The following is a 20,383-nucleotide window of genomic DNA, read 5'->3' on the forward strand; positions in this document are numbered from 1 at the left end:
TGTTGAACACAACAATAAGCCACTACTTTGTCCGATACGAGTGTATCCGCTTAGGCTTTTTAGCGTGGTGAGACACTTCTCCAGTAGGTGTCCCATTCCATCCTAAGGAATCTATATTTTAGGGTTGGGTATGTCTCTTCAATCTTTTCTGTTGAAGGCTTTGATCTCCACTGAGTTTGAGGGCAAGCTCATTTTTGTGGTTTGAGAGACTTTTTTGGTAATTGATGCTATATGTTTCTATCTCCTGTTTGACAGTTGGTATTTTTAAATCAAGGTATATGTTCTTACTACTGATGTATTGAGGGATGTTAAATATGGTTCTCAGTGTTTTGGTTTCGAATCTTTCCAGTATCTCAATGTTACTGTTGCTAGCAGTACCCCAAAGCTGTATGGCATAGGTCCATATTGGTTTCAAGATGGCTTTATATACAGTCAACTTGCTGTGTGTGCTCATTTGAGAGTGTCGTCCTATTAACCAGTGCATACTGCGAAGTTTTAAGTCCAGTTGCTTCCGCTTTGTCCATATCTTTACCACGTCAGTCTTCGATCCACGTGAATGCCCAAGTATTTTGCATGGTCTACAAAACTGGTCGTTAATGATAGAAAATAAATCAATGGCGTAAAATGGTTGTACGTTAGGGCCTCAGATTTCTATATCTGTTTCATGATCATTTGTTTATCTAATAGGCAAGTTGGTGATCAGCCTCCTGTGCCTGACGCACGCCGGCGGCTTATTGGGTCTAAGGCAAGTCGGTTTCCTCACGGTGTTTTTCTTCACTGTTCGAGCGAATGTTAAATGCGCACAAAGAAAGAAAGTCCATTGGTGCCCAGCCGGGGATCGAACCTACGACCTCAGGGATGAGAGTCGCACGCTGAAGCCACCAGGCCAACACTGGTCGTAAATACCTTTTCAAAAACAAAAGAAACGTCTTCAAAACGCTCTAAAAATAAATAAGAATATTTCCTATTTCTATTGATAGGTTTTGTCCAAAATAATTAAATATATTAAATGATTGGACGGGTATTGCAACTGCGAAAGAGTTGCTGGGAAGCACAGGATAAGATACCCTTCACTTAAGATGTCATGTGGAACATGGAGTGGCCAGCGTAGAACAGCTGATTCGCTTGGCGAAAAATAAGAAGGAGTTTGACGAGCTGACCGCCAACCTCCAGTAGTGGAGAGGCACTTTAAGAAGAAGAAGAAGGAACATGGTGTAATGGTTGCAGCTCCTTACAAACATTGTGTAAAACAAAAAACTTGGCGATTCAAAAGAGTGGCGGAGAGTTTATTGCCAGTTGTCTCTTCCGTTCTACGCCCTTGATTTGAGAACTGGCTGTAAATGTAAAATTAGAAGCATTTAATATGTATTTCTTTATTGACGTTCATAAGTGTACATTGTTTTACCTAAATGAATAAATGATTTTTGACTTGACTTTGTCTCACGTGGCACGGCCAATCTCCAATAATTGAGGGGCACCAAAATAAAAAAAAATAAAAAATCAGTTGTGCTACAACCTCTTTTAGGTCTTGGCCTCATATTTTTGAATCTGTTTCATGATCATTTTTAAATCTAATAGGCAAGTAGGTGATCAGCCTTCAGTGCCTTTTTGGGTCACACGCCGTCGACTTTTTGGGTCTAAGACATGTCGGTTTCCTCGCGATGTTTTCCTTCACCGTTCGAGCAAATGTTAAGTGCGCACATACAAAGCAAGACCATTGGTGCCCAGCCGGGGATCGAACCTACGACCTCAGGGATGAGAGTCGCACGCTGAAGCCAATTAGCCAACAATGCTCACCAAAATAAAAAGAACAATTATTTCATGGAAGTACCATTTCACTTTGATCCAGATCGATCCACGGACGGTAAACATACATGGAAAAAATGTTTTTTGTGGTCGGTTAGAACGTGTAGATATTGTCATTTCGAAGAAATACATTTTCCGATTAATAAATAGCTCCAATGATAATACTTGTACCGGCAATTAAGCGGCGATTTCACTTAAAAACTTTGTTCAGCTCATAGGTTTTTGCTGGGCGTTTAATTACTTTTTGTAATTTAATAAGCATTGTTAGTGTGCGACCCCGGATGTGCAGACTCCTCTTTCTTTATAAACTATTTTTGTCTTCTAATATTATTGATGTTTATTTATTCACACTTTGTTGCAGAATTATAATACAATTGACATAATTCAACGAAAAGGAGGCAAGTGGCGGCTTCATCGCATTCAAGCGTTCTCTTCCAGGCAATTAGAGGGAGAAACAAGATTAAATGAGATAACGTAAGCAAGAAGTTTAATACAATATACAAAAAAGCAATAAAAATTTATGTAAAGAAAAAAGACACTGGAAAAAGAAAAATTGCACTTGAATCACGATAATTTTAGATTCGTTTTTTAGAATAATTGTTTCTGTTAGTTTATTAGTCTCGCAAAATCTGCTTCATATTTTGTGAATTTCTAGTCTAGACTGGGATTTGTACAACGATATACATAACAAGATGGACGGTTTTAGATAGAAAATATATTTTTAACTTTAACAAAGTCTTTTAAAGATTACACAACACTACTGGTTGTAGATTACATTTTATTTGATTATAAGAAAGATTATTTTTATTTATAAAAACACTTCTGCAATAACAGGCGACGTTAATTTGACAAAAGTGAACAATAAGTGAATAAAATTTACAGAAGAAACAAAAGAAGCAAACAAAGGGAATTAATTAGGAAAAAACAAAATTACATAATAAAAAATACAAGCTACTAGCTAATTCGTTAACTAAATTCATATCTTAATATATATAAATTACATGTCACGTTGTTTGTCCGCTATGGACTCCTAAACTACCGAACCGATATCAATCAAATTTGCACACCGTGTGCAGTTTGATCCAACTTCAAAGATAGGATAGCTAACATCTCAATTTATACCCGCAATATGGTTTTATTGCAAAATATTTGTTGCTTATTTGATGGTCACAATTCTAACAGATTGCGCTGTGTTCAAAGTACCAACGTTTCCCATAAGCTACAATTAAATGGCATTACCACCAAAAAAGCATGGTGGTCCCCATGACTGGTGTTCTCCTACCGTTTCCCTTGAATAGGTTACTACTATGTAATATAACTAAAACCTTAGCCACAGCAACGCTTGGCCGGTCTGCTAGTTATATATATAACTAGATACACATATGCATTATCAAAAGTTAATTAAAGTTCAGTTTTTGTATTTCATTTCTAGAACGAATTTTGAAAACAATATCAGTAATCAAGGAATCTTACTGGAGACGGGTGTGTGTGTTAGTTTCTAACGATGGCCTTCTGTGCCTGACACGTTGCACAGGAAATACACTTAAAGGAAATGAAAATGTAAACATGCCTGAAACGGTGTCAAACAACCAAAACTATTCACAAGAATAATTATTTAAACAACAAAATTCCATTTAAAAGCACGAGTCTGACAAAATGGCTGCCTTTAAGCCAAAAGCATAATTCGCCGAATCTGTTTTACTAAGAAATTGGAGAACAAAAGAAATTGTTTCTCAGCGTCCAAGATTTCGGGAAAGAAACAATGAACATTATGATATAACTAAGTGATGACTTGGTAACTTAATTTTTTATCTCCGAACGTTTTTCTCTCTGTTTTGTACTCGATTGAGCAGGTCTACTCTGTAAAGACTATTCTATAATTGGCAGAAATCCAAGGAAGTAAGGGAAAACCATTGATTGTTTTATCCTGGTCACGGTCTCAGTTCTCAGTATCAGTTTTTATGATTATTTTGAATGCGCAAGTAGTTGTTCTTAAAATCTCATAATTTCGACAGATTTCAATTTTTGAAGCGAAATTTCTTTAGGTGTATGAGGGTAATTTTTTACGGAAACGTCACGAAGATGTGCAGCGTTTTTGTCGAAGAAAAGGGAGAGAGCAATTGAGACCGATTGAGAGATAGTAAGAAGGGCGAATTACGTTATTTTTATTATCGAAGGAATAAATAAAAAAAATATAATTTGTATTAATTAAAATTTATTAAATCCCCAACATATCTTCCTTTTTCCCTCCCGCTAAGTCTCGGAAATCTAAAGTTTTAGATTGCTATAAATATGAACAAGACTTTGCCAAAGAAATTTCACTTCTGACATGTGTACTTTGCACGTACTTTTTTTTAGTCAAAGCACATGCCTTCTTGCATTGTACTCGTAAGTGCTCATGGGCGATGGTATAATTATCATTAGGTAGCCCTCCTGCTCGCCAGCAGCTCTGCCTATAAAATATAATAAACGGTATATGTACGCATTGCCGACAAAGTAAGTTTTTAAAATATCGAAAAATCAACCATAAGTATAAAATAAAGGATATTTTGATAACCTTTACAAAAAAAATGGATTTTTAATAGAACAAAATTGTTTAAAAAAAATCCTACATACAAATGATAGATAAGCGTGTCCCAAAAAAAAATTAAAGTATATAAATCGTACGAATTGAAAATTATATAATGTTTAAGAACAAAATACATTCGCAATACAGCGCGGAAATTCTGCCAGCACTAAAAGGTACACTGCCACAGGGACCAAACTTTTTAAATTTGTTTTATTTTCTTTTTATTATTTTTAAGATTTTTTTTATTACTATGTAGTAAATATAAAATAGCACTAAAATGTTATTACATATATATTATTATAATTTAATTAAATTAGAACCATATTCTTCTTGTAAAGTGAATAGTGTATTATATATATGCATCTAAATGTAAAAACCTCTTTCTAAAAATCATTTACTACGAACTCTTTATAAAGTTCCGTCTCTAAGCAGCCCAAGTTGGAACTAGTTTTCCACCTCCCTTAATGTTGATGAAATTGCTTCAATATTGCAAGTCTGAGTTTCTTTGAACAAAGAAATTGAGCGATCGCTACTAACGATTCCGAGAATGAAAAAGACATTATACTCTCGTAAAACAATATTAGTTTTACAGTATTTAAAACTTCTTTTAATTAACTACTTTTCAGCAATCGTCAGAGGTACTCATCAAGCTGATTTTAGACTTAACTAAGTACCTAGTTATTTTTGTAATCAACATCATAATCCGTACATCAAATCGTAATCCGTACATTTCAAATTCTATATGCGGCAATAGATGTATTATAGTTAATGTGACTGAGCAATGGCAATACACAGATAATAGGTGGACCTTAAAGACCGTATGGAAAGGACCAAGAGGAAGAAGGAAAAGAGGTCGCCCAAAAAAAGGTGGATAGAAGAAATAGAAGCGGTAGCAGGAATCGAATGGAGAAAGAGAGCCATAGACAGAGTCAGTTGGAAAAAGCTGGAAGAGGCCTGTACCCGTGAAGGGGTTCCGATCGACGGTACTGAAAGAAGCTAGAATGTAGAATAACAAGCAAAAGAAAATAAAATGTAAAATAATCTAAGCTGTGTATAATAATTAGTTTTTTTGTCATGATTGGAAATAAAACGGGCTTTATTATTATTATTAATTAATGTGACATTTAAACCACACACAATTATATCAAAGAAAAGCTTATCATTTCCTCTTAAAATGAATTACATAGTCACCGTGACCACGTACGCTGTAAAGCAGGCGAAACGTCGGATAAATTTAAAATTATATCAAATAATTGTAAATTTATAATCAATATATATAAAAATGAAACCCGTTTTCCGTTGTCACGACATAACATGAAAACGGCTTGACCGATTTGTCTGATTTTTTTTTTGTTGTGTTTGTAATTGTCAGCAGATGGTTCTTATAAAAGAAAAAAAGAAAAAAATTGGGCGGAAAATTAGAAAATTTAAGAATACTTAACCACCATACAATTCGAACTTTTTGATGTAACCTTATGGCGTTTGACATAACATTGACAGAATGCGTGCTGCAAATATCGTCAAAGAGAATGTAAGAAAAATGAATATCGTTTAAAATAAATGCTTCGATCGGAGTTATTATATTGATAATATAATAATATGCGAGCCAGAAAAACAAACAAATAAAAAAGAATGTTGTATAACATAAAGCATTAGAATAATACTTTGTTTCTGAAATATTTTTAAATTAATTATACCAATATGAAATCAATATTCATAGTTAAGACAGGACAACGTATGTCGGGTCCGCTGGTAATACATAACTTTAATCCGGTAAAAGCTTTTTTCTTTAAATGAATTACATAAATAATATGAATGATTGTATGTTTATACAAAAACAAATACAATTTTGTTTAAAACTATTATACATACACACACAAGTACATTATCTTAATACAAGTATTGATTACCATATCTTTTAAATGCCCTTTTGAATTAGTTAAACGCGCTAATATTACGAATTTTAGACGGTAATTGAGTAAATAATTGCACACCCTCATACGTAATAGACTTCTTTAAATAATTTGTGCGCGGCTTCGGCAAGATAAGCAAACTCACTCGACGAGTATTGCGTGTAGTGGTGTGTTTGATTTTTTTAAATGATAAGCTACTATGGAGAGAGATATTTTTTTTTATTACGATACAGGTGCTATAAACATAATATAGTTGTTTAATCGTCATAATTTTTGTTTCTTTGTAGATTTTATTAGTCTAAGTTAAATAACTGTGTCTAGTACTTTTATTAATCTATTTCGTAGTGTTTATATGTTGGAAATTTTGTTTTTGCATGCTGTACACCATATTTCAATCAATGAAATGTGGTTTGACTAAACAATAATAATTAAATAACATACAGATAAGTTATGAAAGAGTTTGTAATAGCACTAGTAAGTTGTATTTCGTTAAAAGGGCTTAAGAAACACTTTGTCTATGTTTTTGATTACTATATAGTATAAAGAAAACACTTTTTTACCGGTGGTCACGTGACCACGCACGCTGTAAAGCACGCGAAACGTCGGAAAAAATTAAAATAATGCAATATAATTGTAAATTTATAATAATACATGACTTCAATCCGGTAAAAATGTGTTTTATTTAAATGTGTAAAAGTTATGTCAATAAAAGACAATACTATGTACTATATTATAGTATAAAATAAACATGATTATGATTAGATCTTTGAGGAATGCCATTATTACACAAGCCACCTGGAGCCAGTGTGTTTTTTAATAGAAGACAAAAGAGCAGGAGACTCATCTGATGTTAAGTGGTACCGCCGCTCATGGACACTCACATTGCCATAAGGCTCGCAAGTGCGTGGCCGGCCTTTTAAGAATTTTCTTGAAGGACCCTAAGTCGCATCAAATGTCGTCCTACCATTGCATTGGGGCTCGTCTTTTGTGGTAGATTCTCCTTACTTAGCTCCACCATTTCAATTGTTTGTCATACTTGACTACATCTTTTGTATGTTTGCATGTTATATTTTATGAATTCGTTTACTATTTAGAATACTGCGCTCAGGCCCCTTTGACAAACTGTTACTTTATTTATTACTATCTCACATCAATCATAGACAAACACAAAGTGACAGTCCCTCGCTAAAGGTGATATCAGACGGTTCATTTTTTGTTCATTTTCATCTTTCATTCGGTACATTTCACTCGAAATGAAATGTCTGAACAAAAAATGAAACACGAGTGCCGAATGAATTCATTAGTGAACCGATCCAACAGTGTTGGATATTGGCATCCGGTATCTTTTATTCCCACTCCGAATGAACGAGAAATGAACGGTTTGAACACTGAGAGAACGTTCATTCGGATTCGGCCATTTTGTTTTGAGTCCTGTAGCCGACGGACATCACGTTGTCGACGTTTTTTTTTAACTTTTCTTCAAATTTACTTTCATCCATTCGTAGATGATTATAATAAGAATCAGGGTCTTCAACGGCTAGTTCTCTCAGCTATGTATTGGAAGCTCCTAATAAATTTCTTCTTTCAATCCATGGTCGCACCTACCACCGTCGACGTTTTCTTTGCTTCTTTTTTGTCAACTCTTTGATTAAATGATCACAAATTAAACTAATTCCAAGACGTACAACTTCATTCGATGACATATTTAAAATAAAGAACAATGAATGTTCATTTCTGTATCATTTCGTCTAAGCCGTGTGAACATAGAATGAAAAAAAATGAAGCATTCACTCGAGTGAACAATCATTCGAGTGAACCGTCTGATATCACCTTTACTGAAAAGCACTTGAAACGTTATGTAAATAATATATTCGACAATAGCGATAGTACCTATACGTAATATATCTTTGGTATTTCGTAACATATGATAATATATTCAAGAAAAAATACTTCCGATACAGGTGGGCGACGCCTACATTATCATGCCATAAATCACACCCACATCACAAATTAGCACTAGATCTGATAAGTACTAAACCTACTAGATTTACAAGGTAGTATAGTAGTAGGATAAATAAAATTAAAGTTTGTCTAAATAGCATATAAAGAAGTACAATAGGTGTCAAAAGAAAAGACCGAGAAAAATTACCTAATAGGCTTAAAGAAAAACTTTTTAACCGGATTAAAGTTATGTATATAGTAAAAAAAGTATATAGTAAAAAATAATAATTGTAAATTTATAATAATACATAACTTTGATCCGGTTAAAAAGTTTTTTCTTTGAATGTGTAAAGGTTATGTCAATCAAAGACAATACCAAAATTAATAGACATCAAAAGTAAAACCAAGTTTAAGAATGCATACACAACATACAAACAGCTGAAGTGGAGGTGGACAGGGCATATGATGAGAGAAAATAAAAGAAAAATGGACAAAACTTATCACAGAATGGTACCCTATAGACGGAAAGAGACATAGAGGAAGACAGGCTAAGAGATGGGAGGATGACGATAAGAAAATAGCGGGTTCAACATGGACTCGCACTGCAAAAATGAGAAAAGACTGGAGAGCTTTACCGTTTGCCGATAATCAATAGATATTAAAATTGTTAGTATATTAGTTAAACTCTAGTTAATAGTCAAAATGTGTTTTTTTTGTCATAAGTAAATTAATTTTAGGCACACGAAACTACTATGTGTTAAACTTGTTAAAAACAATAAAGGATTTTTATTTTTTATTTTGTTTTATTATAGTAGTAGGATAGTACAAGGTGTCTCAAAAGAAAGTTTATATTTAGTTGATCGATTAAGAAAAAAGTAAATCGTGTATCAAAAATTCTTTATATAATCTCATTCGGAAATATTCTAATTATGAAATGAAATACAGACTTTTATTGGCATATTTTATTTACATACTTCTTTAATTTAAAGTATTATTCTCCTAAATGCTTTAAAACAATTTTTTAATTATTAAAGTACAATGTGTCCCGACCAAGGAGGTTTCAATTCAATTTAAGATCACATTATATTCTGTGGTCAGCGCGCTGGTTCCGAGCCAATAGACCAATAACAGACTTATAATAAATAATTTGTTTATTTTATATTGCATTTTATTTAATGTACCTATAGCCATGAGATTAAATAAAGTAGTGTATGCAACTGCATATAATTAGGTATTAAAACACTTTTGTTTTTTTGTTTTTTAGTGCGTGCAGCCGGCTTCATCGAATTATAAGACGTTGTCACGTCAAAAAAGCTGGAGGGGTTGCGATTGACGGTACAAAAGGTAGCTAGGATATAAGATATATAGGGTAACAAGAAGACAAGACAACAAATACTATTTGTGTGATGATTGGAAATTAATCCGGCTCTTATTATTATTAACGTTATACGTACGTTCAGATGTTATCCCATTTAAGCATTAATTAATACAAATTTAATCAGAGTGTATAAGGAGTTTGTTTACGAACATGTAATTACATAAATAATTTACGAAGCACCTCCGACACGCGGTTTAACACATACGACCTGAGGCGCAGAGTAAATACAAACTATTGTTGCAAATGTTTTATATCTTACTGTTAAAATTATTAAAATACTGGCAAGACTGTACAGGAAAAAATGTGTGCGTGTACTAGGTGTACACACGTAAGAAGTGAAACTTCTTTATGACCTTATTTTTCGAAAAATGATCTACTATATGCAACTTTACAGAAATTGGTTAAATAAAGTTAAATTAGATAAAGTTTAACAAAAGGCTTTTATTATCATAGACAACAATTACAACAATTATTTCATTTTAACTTATTACTGTACTACTATGTAGTACTAAGATTATTACAGAATTTCATTAATTGTAATAGAATTATTAGTATTACTATCATTGTTATCGTTATTATATATTTTTGTTACTAATGGCTTCGAATCTCTTCGGATCAACCGTGGTAGGGACAAGAAAAAGATGGCGCGTAACCGAAAAATGTGACAAATGTGTGTAAAATTTTTTCCAACGCCGATAAAGAAGTTTGACTTCAAAAAGCAACATGGCGCGTAACCTGCTACAAAATTTCTCCCATACGTCGATAAAGAAGTTTCACTTCAAAAAAACATTGTTTTTTTGTAACGTTTTAACTGATATATCGCAGCGTAATTGCAATTTAACAGAAAGAAAAAGGAGTTGTTAAAACAATAAAAGGAGTTGCTCGTATTAATAAATCTGAGTTTAATCGGACGTCGAGGCAGAATACGAAATTCCACCCGTATCACCTCGACGTCCGTCGTTCCACAACTGAGTGTTTTAAGGCAGTTTTGCCGCGAACCAGCTGCTCACTGAAGTATTTCCGAACCAATTCGACTTAAGATCCTTCAAGAAAACGAACCAATTCTTAAAAGGCCGGCAACGCACTTGCCAGCATTGAGAGTGTCCAAGAACGATTTGGTTGAATAAGGAACGTGAAACAAAGCACGATCACGAGTCTTGCAGGCAGGAACATATATACGTACGGAAACCAGCGTCATTTCTTGATAAAACGGAGTGAGACTCTGTATTTTATAGAAAAATACAGAGAAGAAATAGTTTAGGATTACACAATACTTTAGTAGAGTCAAAGATCCTACAACTTTGCTGTACGACATCTTGCTTGAGAGTGGCTGGCTAACATGGAGCGCAAAGTTTAAACGAGAAGAAAGAAAGAAGAGAACAGAGATTTTAGAACACAGCGTAATGGTCGATGCGAATGTTACATAACACCTCGTAGCGTTGGTTAGAACCCAGCTTTAAGTCTGCATATGCATCGGTAGGTAACAGTGCTTCCAGAGTTGGCGCTGTACTAGCACTGCGACGCAATAGCGAGTAAGTGCAGGCATGACGCTACCACTAAATAATTTACTGTAGTGTTTTGTATTCTAAGAATGAGAGATTTTATTGCCAATTCTTCTCTTCCGTCCTACGCCCTTGATTTGAGAACTGGCACTAAATGTAAAGTTAGAAGCATTTCATATACATTTCTTTTTGTGACGATCATAAGTGTACAATGTATTACCTATATGATTAAATGATTTTTCAATTTTGAATTACAAAATTTTTAAAGTACGCATATTCTGCCACACATCAGTTACTATTACATTATGAGTACATATAAATATAAAGTCAAAAAAAGGAAATAATAACTTCAGTTCAGCTATAATCTACTACCAATCTTAAAAATCCTGTCAGAATGTAAACAAAATATTTTTTTACCTTGTAAATAAACCATATTATTAAAATCGAAGTCTACACGAGTAAATATAATAATTGAACTGAAAACCTTACCTTCACAATATGCACAATACAAAGCGAACTAGAACGCGAAAACCCTTTCGAATACTAACTCTCGTTAGTTTTAATTGAGTTTATAACTATAAACATTTAGGTCGAGAAATGGAAAATTAATGTAAATTGAAAATTAATAGTTTTATCTATTTAGACGGCTGTTTATCTTAACTACAAATGTTTTGATTTATATATTATATTCCTTAAGCTATAAATCTTACAACCCATGGTTTTGACTCGTGTTTGCAGGAACAATTTATTTAATTTCCAAAGATTTGTGTCTCTCAATCCAAACATCGTGCGTTCAAAAAAAGTTATTTTGAGTTTAAGTTTTGTTATTCATATAGGTAACAGATGTTAGTTAGGTAAACTTATGCTAACAAACTTAATTAAATTAAATTAGAGGGTTCTAATCGATAAATAAATAACCTTAACATATAATAACTAAAATATATTATTAAAAGGAGTCCTTTTAGGCAAGGTTCCGAAGATACTGGCAGTGTTCCCCTTTTGAATAGCTAGACTAAATCTTTGTCCGAGGTAGCTGCCAGATCTTCGGTCTCCTGTGATGTCGACTAACCTTTTTGATATTCCTTTAAAAAGCCTTAAAGCGCTAGGACCCCACGGAAAAGATGTTTACATTTACTACCAGTTCGAGGTGGTACATGACCGGAAGTTTTTGGGTCGCAGAGAGTGAGTTTGATAGAAAATGATCACAGGCTAAATTCAAAACTCTCATTAACTCGTAAATTAATCAATATAGCTCTTTAAAAATTTGACGATTATTAAAATAATCCTAATCCTTGGGATAGGATTGCCTTACAAACAATTTTCTACCAGCCCTGCGATTCTGTAACTCACTTTTCGAATTTTCTTTTATGATTTGGCATTCTGATAAACAATAAACTACAAGCTCCCACTTTTTCAGAATGCCAAATCATAAAATGACTGCTTCACGACTGATTTGAGAGCGACCGCCGATGCGAAAACCGCTGTGTGAGTTCGAAAAGTGAGTTGCAGAATCGCAGGGCAGTTCAAGAAAGTTTCTGCCGCGCACCACCGCTATGTGGAACCAGCTGCCCACTGAAGTATTTCCGAACCAATTCGACTTAGGGTCCTTCAAGAAAAGAGCGTACCAATTCTTAAAAGGCCGGCAACGCACTCGCGAGCCTTCTGGCATTGAGAGTGTCCATGAGCGGTATCACTTAGCATCAGGCGAGGCTCCTGCCCGTTTATTCTATAAAAAACAATTGTATGAACGAATTTGTAAGGCGGAGCAAAAACTGGACGATTAAGAAGAGTGGCGAAGAGTTTCTTGCCAGTTCTTCTTGCCCGCTCAACGATGATTATATCTTTCATAAATATTGACTCCTAGCCTTCTTCTTCTTTTATCACAGGCGGAATCCTTTATTGCGGTTTCCTGTATTGATATCCGTAAACATCTCTTTACTTATTCAATGTACACAAGTGACTAATAAGTCACTGATTCATGCCTTGACGCATGCCCATATATGGTAGTATACAATGAGATACTAATTAATCTACTATATAAAAATAAGTCGGGTTTTCCTTCCTGACGCTATAACTCCAGAACGCATGAACCGATTTCCACGGTTTTGCATTCGTTGGAAAGGTCTCGGGCTCCGTGAGGTTTATAGCAAAGAAAATTCAGGAAAAAATTCAACAGAAAAGCGGGATCACCAAACGAAATGTTACATAAAACAAAGCTATCTGGTGGCGCAACGGAGTTCGCCGAGTTTGCTAGTATATATATAAGATACATTAAATAATCCTGTACTTGTTTTCGTAATAATAATAAATCGTTTATTGGAAAGAAAGTGGTACGATCAGATTGATAAATTATAAAACACACCGCACAATCCATATTTAAATAGGCTTCCAAATGTCATATTAATTATCATTATAACAATACAGTCAAGTTATTTATAATTATTTATCAGTGGCGCTACAACCTCTTTAGGTCTTGGCCTCAGATTTCTGAATTGTTTCATGATCATTTATTAACTCTAATAGGCAAGTAGGTAATTAGCCTCCAGTGCCTGACACGCGCCGTCGAGTTTTTTGTGTCGAAGACATGTCGGTTTCCTCGCGATGTTTTCCTTCACCGTTCGAGCAAATGTTAAATGCGCACATAAAAGTCCATTGGTGCACAGCCGGGGATCGAACCTACGACCTCAGGTATGAGAGTCGCACGCTGAAGCCACAGGCCAACACTGCTCTATTTATTCATTATTATTGTTGTCAATACTTGTTGTTGTTTTTTTAGGTTTCTTTAATAATAATCAGAATATTTCAGTCACTTTATAATAAACTAAACTTCTAAACGTTCTCTCGCTATAATACTGCTAATGAAGGATCTGTACCAATGAACTTTCTGTCTATATGCGCATTTAACACTCTTTCGTATGGTGAAGGAAAAAAATCGTGAGGTAGCCGTCATGGCTTATACAACACGTCGCGTCGACGGCGTGTGTCACGCACAGAAGCCTAATCACTTACTTGCCTATTAGAAAAAAATGTGTGCGTGTACTAGGTGTAGACACGTAAGAAGTGAAACTTCTTTATGACCTTATTTTTCGAAAAATGATCTACTATATGCAACTTTACAGAAATTGGTTAAATATTATCATAGACATGAATACAAATACAATTATTTCATTTTAAATTATTACTGTACTACTATGTAGTACTAAGATTATTACAGAATTCATTAATTGTAATAAAATTATTAGTATTACTATCATTGTTATCGTTATTATATATTTTTGTTACTAATGGCTTCGAATCTCTTCGGATCAACCGTGGTAGGGACAAGAAAAAGATGGCGCGTAACCGAAAAATGTAACAAATGTGTGTAAATTTTTTTCCAACGCCGATAAAGAAGTTTGACTTCAAAAAGCAACATGGCGGCGTAACCTGCTACAAAATTTCTCCCATACGTCGATAAAGAAGTTTCACTTCAAAAGATGGCGCGGAACGGACAAATGTGACGCGTAACGAAAAAATGTTACACTATTTTTTTTTCCAACCCCGATAAAGAAGTTTCACTTCAAAAACAAATCACGAAGCAGATGAACCCCAGACCTTTAAAACCAAAGGGTTCTAGCGTAAAACATCACAGCTAGTCTACACTAATATTATAAAGAGGAAAACTTTGTTTGTTTGTTTGTTTGTTTGATTGTAATGAATAGGCTCATAAACTACTGGACCGATTTTAAAAATTCTTTCACCATTCGAAAGCTACATTATCCACGAGTAATATAGGCTATATTTAATTTTGAACAAAAATAGGGTTCCGTAAGATATTAGGGTTTTTCGGACACAAGGTGTAAAAAATCAACCAAAAAAGTTACTTATTTTGCGTACCCTGCCGAAACTATTAAAGATAGAACCATAAAATGTTCTAAGTAATTGTAGATCTTATAAATATCTACAAAAAAGTCGAGTGAGGCACAACAAGCATCACATAAATGATAAAAATGGCAAAACGACGTTTGCCGGATCAGCTAGTATATAATATAGTAGCTAGTACATTTAAGTCTAAAAAGCTGGAAAGTTATACTAACTTTAGTTTGGCCATTTTGATCAAAAGTTTTGAACTCAAACTTACATCTTTGGTCTCCATTTCTATAAAGTACTGTTGCATTTCGTTAAAATAAGCTTAACTTTAATGTAATGAAATATTTCAGAATTTCTGTAGTCGCGAGTCATAAATGTAAGAAGTATTCGTAGTTTAGTTTTTAATTAAGTCTAAGTAATATTGAAGTTTTTACTGTTTATAAATATTTGTTACTTTGTTTAAAGCAGTGTTGGCTTAGTGGCTTCAACGTGCGACTCTCATACCTGAGGTCGTAGGTTCGTTCCAGCTGTGCACCAATGGACTTTCTATGTGCGCTTTTAACATTTGCTCGAACGGTGAAGGAAAACATCGTGAACCAACATGTCTTAGACCCAAAGAGTCGACGGCGTGTGTCAGGCACTAGAGGCTGATCACCTACTTGCCTATTAAATTTAAAAATGATCATGAAATTGACCAAGACCTAAAAGAGGTTGTAGCGCCACCAATTTATTTTTATTTTTAAATATTTGTAACTATTGCCAATTGCAGACGGTGTTTAGTATAAATGTCTAATATTTATGAACTACATTTTGCCCTGGTATTCATTTCAATTAAATGATCACCGTTTTCTTCATAATTCTATATATGTGTATATACAAATGGATTTGGAAATAGATTTAGAGCAAATTTAAAATTGATAAGTGACCATAAAACAGACATCTATTATACTGTCTCTGTTTTTAGTACTATTCCGTCATATTGGTTCTTAATTCGTTAATTCATCCTGATTAGAACGGATTAATCAGTACTTAACCAGGGCTGGATATTCCGTAGTGGGCTGATCATTTTTAAAGAAAGCATTGTTAAGTGCCTATCTCATACCTAATCCGCTGTTTTTCTGGTATTTTTTTTACATAAATTTCTGGTATTTTATTTTTAATTTATCTTGCATATATTTTAATAGTAATTTTTTTGTAGCGTTTATGTTTTCCTAAATTATCAGACATTTTAGATAGAATTTGTAACATATAGTGTAGATATAGTATTATGTATGATGTGGTAAACTTAAATAAATATTCGTAAATTTTTAATGTTTTTTTTATTACCAACTATCTTAACAGTTGTTACCACCATTGCGACAGAAAGTGACAATTCTAACGAAACTTAGCCCGAACTATGACTTCCCTATGAAAAGGTTTAGGTGTTTTTGGTCCATACTTGTATTTGTCCAAACTGGGCGTGTTTACGTGATGTGAGACTAAGCGAATCTGGCGCCGCCAATCGGACAATAATGTAATTAAAATACAGATAATGATGTAAAGTTAAACACAATTCAATATGTCAACTAAATTGTTTTTTTTACTACACTGCTATGAACCTGAAATTATTTTCTCCTTAGCAAAATATGTCTTTGAAATGACTACAGCCAAGATAAGTTTACATACTTGATAACGTAGCATGGTTTCGCTTTAGGTAGCTTATTCGCTTTTAATTAGTTAATCAACTACTTTAAACAAAATTATTTCATCCGTAGCAGATGTCACAATTGACGGCTCATCGGTCTAGTGGTTAGTACCCCTGACTGCGAATCCATGGGTCCCGGGTTCGATCCCCGGCTGAGACAAACATCGATGTGATGAGCATTTGGTGTTGTGCTTAGGTCTTGGGTGTTTAAATATGTATTTATATGTCTTTCTATCTATAATATGTACGTATATCCGTTGCCTAGTACCCATAACACAAGCTTCACCAGCTTAGCATGGGACTAGGTGTATTGGTGTGAATGTCCAATCATATAATAAAACAATTGATTCGTATCTGAATCACACCCTAAGACACGGAACTTATGAGTTGCCAAGTTCATACGATGTTTTAACTTAATAATAATAAAATCTCATTACAATTATGAACCTGTAAATGATGTTTCATTTGATTTTCATTAATTGAATTTCTTTACGGAAAATGGGCATTCAAAAAGCGAATATTAAAGAGAATTCTCTGTGTAAAATGGAATTCGTATTTAATATATATTCTTTTAGTTGGATGTTGGAATATTACAATGTTTTCCTGAGTAAGAAATCAGGATTCTTCTTTCAGCAGGTACTTTAAACGAAGTTAAGAACATAATGAAGGTAGGGTAATGAAAGGCTACTTATGGTCCGAGTCTTCTGTAAGTGAAGAACAGAAGTCACAGTTGGCGCTAAGTCTAGTTTCTGAAACTCAGCCATAGAGTCAGAGTGTATGAATAGTAATTTATCTGTCAATCTTCAGTCTGCAGCTCATGTCTCAGCGTGGTCAAGGAAATATCTGGAGGGGACAATCTGCTTCCACCGGTTTTGTCCAGCGCCTCTTATAACCCTTGGACCGCCATCTGGTTGGTGAACGGCCACGTGATCCACCTTCTGTGTCGGTTGAACAGTTTCTCCAAGTTCTCATCGCCTCTGCGCATCTTATGAAAGAAGTAGGTCATCTTCAGTCGATTATCAAAGTGAAACTTCTTTAGGCGCATGAGGGTAATTTTTTTACGGATGACGTCACGAAGATGTGCAGCGTTTTTGTCGAAGAAAAGGGAGAGAGCGATTGAGACTGAGCGAGAGAGAGAGAAGGGTGAATTACCTTATAGAAATTTTATTATTTTATGGAAGATAATTGATTGGAATCTCTAATGACGAATTGTAAATTAAAATGCCACGTGTTTTTATTATAGATGAAATAAATTAAAAAGATAAATTTATTATTTGTATTAATTTTCGACACTTTAATTTATTAAATTCCTAACATATCTTCCTTTTTTCCTCTCTCTAAATATCGGAAATCTAAAGTTTTAGGTTTGTATAAATATGAACAAGACTTAAAAATTAGTTTTCCAAAGAAGTTTCACTTCTGACATGTGTACTTTGTAGGCACGCACTTTTTTTAACTATATTTGTTCCCGAACAAGTTTTAATTGCGCATGTAAAAATTACACCATGATAATATTATGTGGAGTAATGATTACAGCTTTTTGTTGCATCTTCTAAAACTTCATTGAAAATAGTAGTGGAGAGTTTCTTGCCAGTTGTTTGCGCTTTTTATTTGAGGACTGGTAATGAGAGGTTCATGTGTGTAATGCTACCTATATGTAGACATTATATATTAAATAATACTTCGTGTGTATTACATAATCTATTGCTAACTTAACGACGGACACTATATGTAATCCATAAACATTTTAATTATATATGTACTTGAAAGAGTACCTTAGTTAAAAATACTTAAATCATAATTCAGTGTTCAAGTTAAATAAATATTAAGTTAATCCAACCAAAAGTTTTACGCAAAATTTTGTTAAAATTAAATTACGTTACGCCCCGTTGCTATATCAATCAATGATCAATTAGACAATTTAATTGACTAAGTACGTCTGAACTTAGTTGGTATCATTCTGGTGTACTTAGAACTTCAATTACGAGCCAATTCAACAAATTTATCAATCGAAACTTGGTCAACAATTTACGTAAATTTTTCACACAATCTTAAAGCGTACTGTGGGCGATCTTGATGATGTCATAATCCAAATACGCGTATATATTTTCTCTTAAGTTACGAAACTTAGTTTCAACTTGAAATTATAATCAATGGAATAACTACATACCTAGTTCCATTATAAGAGAACACAAAACAACACATGATACACAAAACACGAATTAACAAACACAAAACACGTGTAATGTCGAAGGCTGTTCAACGCACACTGAGGTAAGAGGTTGCGCAGGAGTAGGTCGTAACTCGTATAGTATGTAGCGTAAATGCGCTGCACCACCGCGCTGTTTCTTTATGGTGTGCGCATGCGTGTAAATAGAATTTTACTTATACATTACATAAGGATTTTTTACGCAGAAGCCGTGGATTAGTCTCGTATACATAAATAACTATTAATATTAAATCATAACAATCAAATATACAGTATCTGCGTATACAATGTTCTTAACCTACATATTAATAACAAAAATAATAAAGAAAATAACTTAAAAGTTTGGTCCCCATGTGGTAGCTGTATTGGTGGTGCTGGCAGCATTTCCTAGCTGTATTGCGATACTTATTCGTTGAGCGAGGAAAGCACCAGCTCTATGGTCACCGGTACTATCTACCAGACGCCGTCTCTACTCCAAAGAGATACTGTAGTTAGTAGTTAGGAAATCGCGTTGTATAAGTATTCTCGTAAAACAGTTTTTTTGAGCAATTCAAATGCTAAGAACACGAATTTAATAAAGTTATTTAGTTTAAATTTATAACAACTCAATTGAAACAGGCGCATAAGTCCATAAAACACTCCGCGTTATAAGGGGGAAATACCGCGTAATATGGGGGATGGAAATCACGCTATACGAAAACACAAATTTAATAAATTAATTAATTTAATTTTTAAAACAACACAATTAAAACAGGGGCAAAGGTACATAAAACACTCCGCGTTATAAGGGGGAAATATCGCGTAATATGGTAGGTGGAATCCGCGCTATACGAACACTCGTTATAGGGGGAACGACTGTATTAATACAACTTCACGTAATTCAAGAAAGAGCAAAGTGAAATGAATGAAACATGTCAATGAAAGTGAGTTAAAAACATGTCAAGAAAAGTATTGAAATTGAGTTAACTGCTTGAGTTAGTGCGTCAGCGCAATAAATCCATCGTAGTAGCGCAAGGCTGTATGACATTCCACATAACAATGCGCCCATTTAAGTCGTTAGCTACAGTTGATGGTCACACCGGCCATATGGCGGTGCGATTACATTTGTGACGTGGGAATTCTTAGATGACGCGTGTGACCGCAAGTGTGCGGCAAGCGTAACGCAAAACGCGTGAAATACGATTTTGCGATTCCAATCGATACTTCTTAAACAAATTGCCTTATTTGCCGATGGCTGGCCATGCTTCATACTCGTGAACGGGTGCTACTTGTGTTGACTGGTCGTACTTGAATTCGTGTATGGGGTGCTGTTAGTTATTGCGACTATGTATTTGCGTGTTGTTCCCTCGGGAATGTAAGTGCATGCTCCTATTTTACCATGCCTCTTGCTGCTTGCTTGGGGACGAATTTTTGTTTTTAATTTATTTTATTATTATTTATTACTAAAGATGTCACGTGGAACATGGCGTAATGGTTGCAGCAAACGTTGTGTAAAACTAAAAACTTAGCGATTAAAAACAGTGGCGGTTTAT

At 34.2% G+C, this 20,383-nt stretch overlaps 1 protein-coding gene across 2 annotated transcripts in view; it reads right to left on the bottom strand.

Moving 5' to 3' along the window:
- Positions 1 to 18,934, bottom strand: part of LOC125061693 (filamin-A) — a 167,655-nt gene extending 148,721 nt beyond the window's left edge. For both annotated transcript variants that reach the window (XM_047667242.1, XM_047667241.1), the window contains exon 1: positions 18,813 to 18,934. The gene's annotated coding sequence lies outside the window, so the exon portion shown is untranslated. The remainder of the gene's footprint in view (positions 1 to 18,812) is intronic.
- Between the last annotated feature and the right edge of the window lie 1,449 nt (positions 18,935 to 20,383).

The sequence above is a fragment of the Pieris napi genome, chromosome 24 (genome assembly GCF_905475465.1).
Source record: "Pieris napi chromosome 24, ilPieNapi1.2, whole genome shotgun sequence".
In the NCBI taxonomy this organism is placed as follows: domain Eukaryota; kingdom Metazoa; phylum Arthropoda; class Insecta; order Lepidoptera; family Pieridae; genus Pieris; species Pieris napi.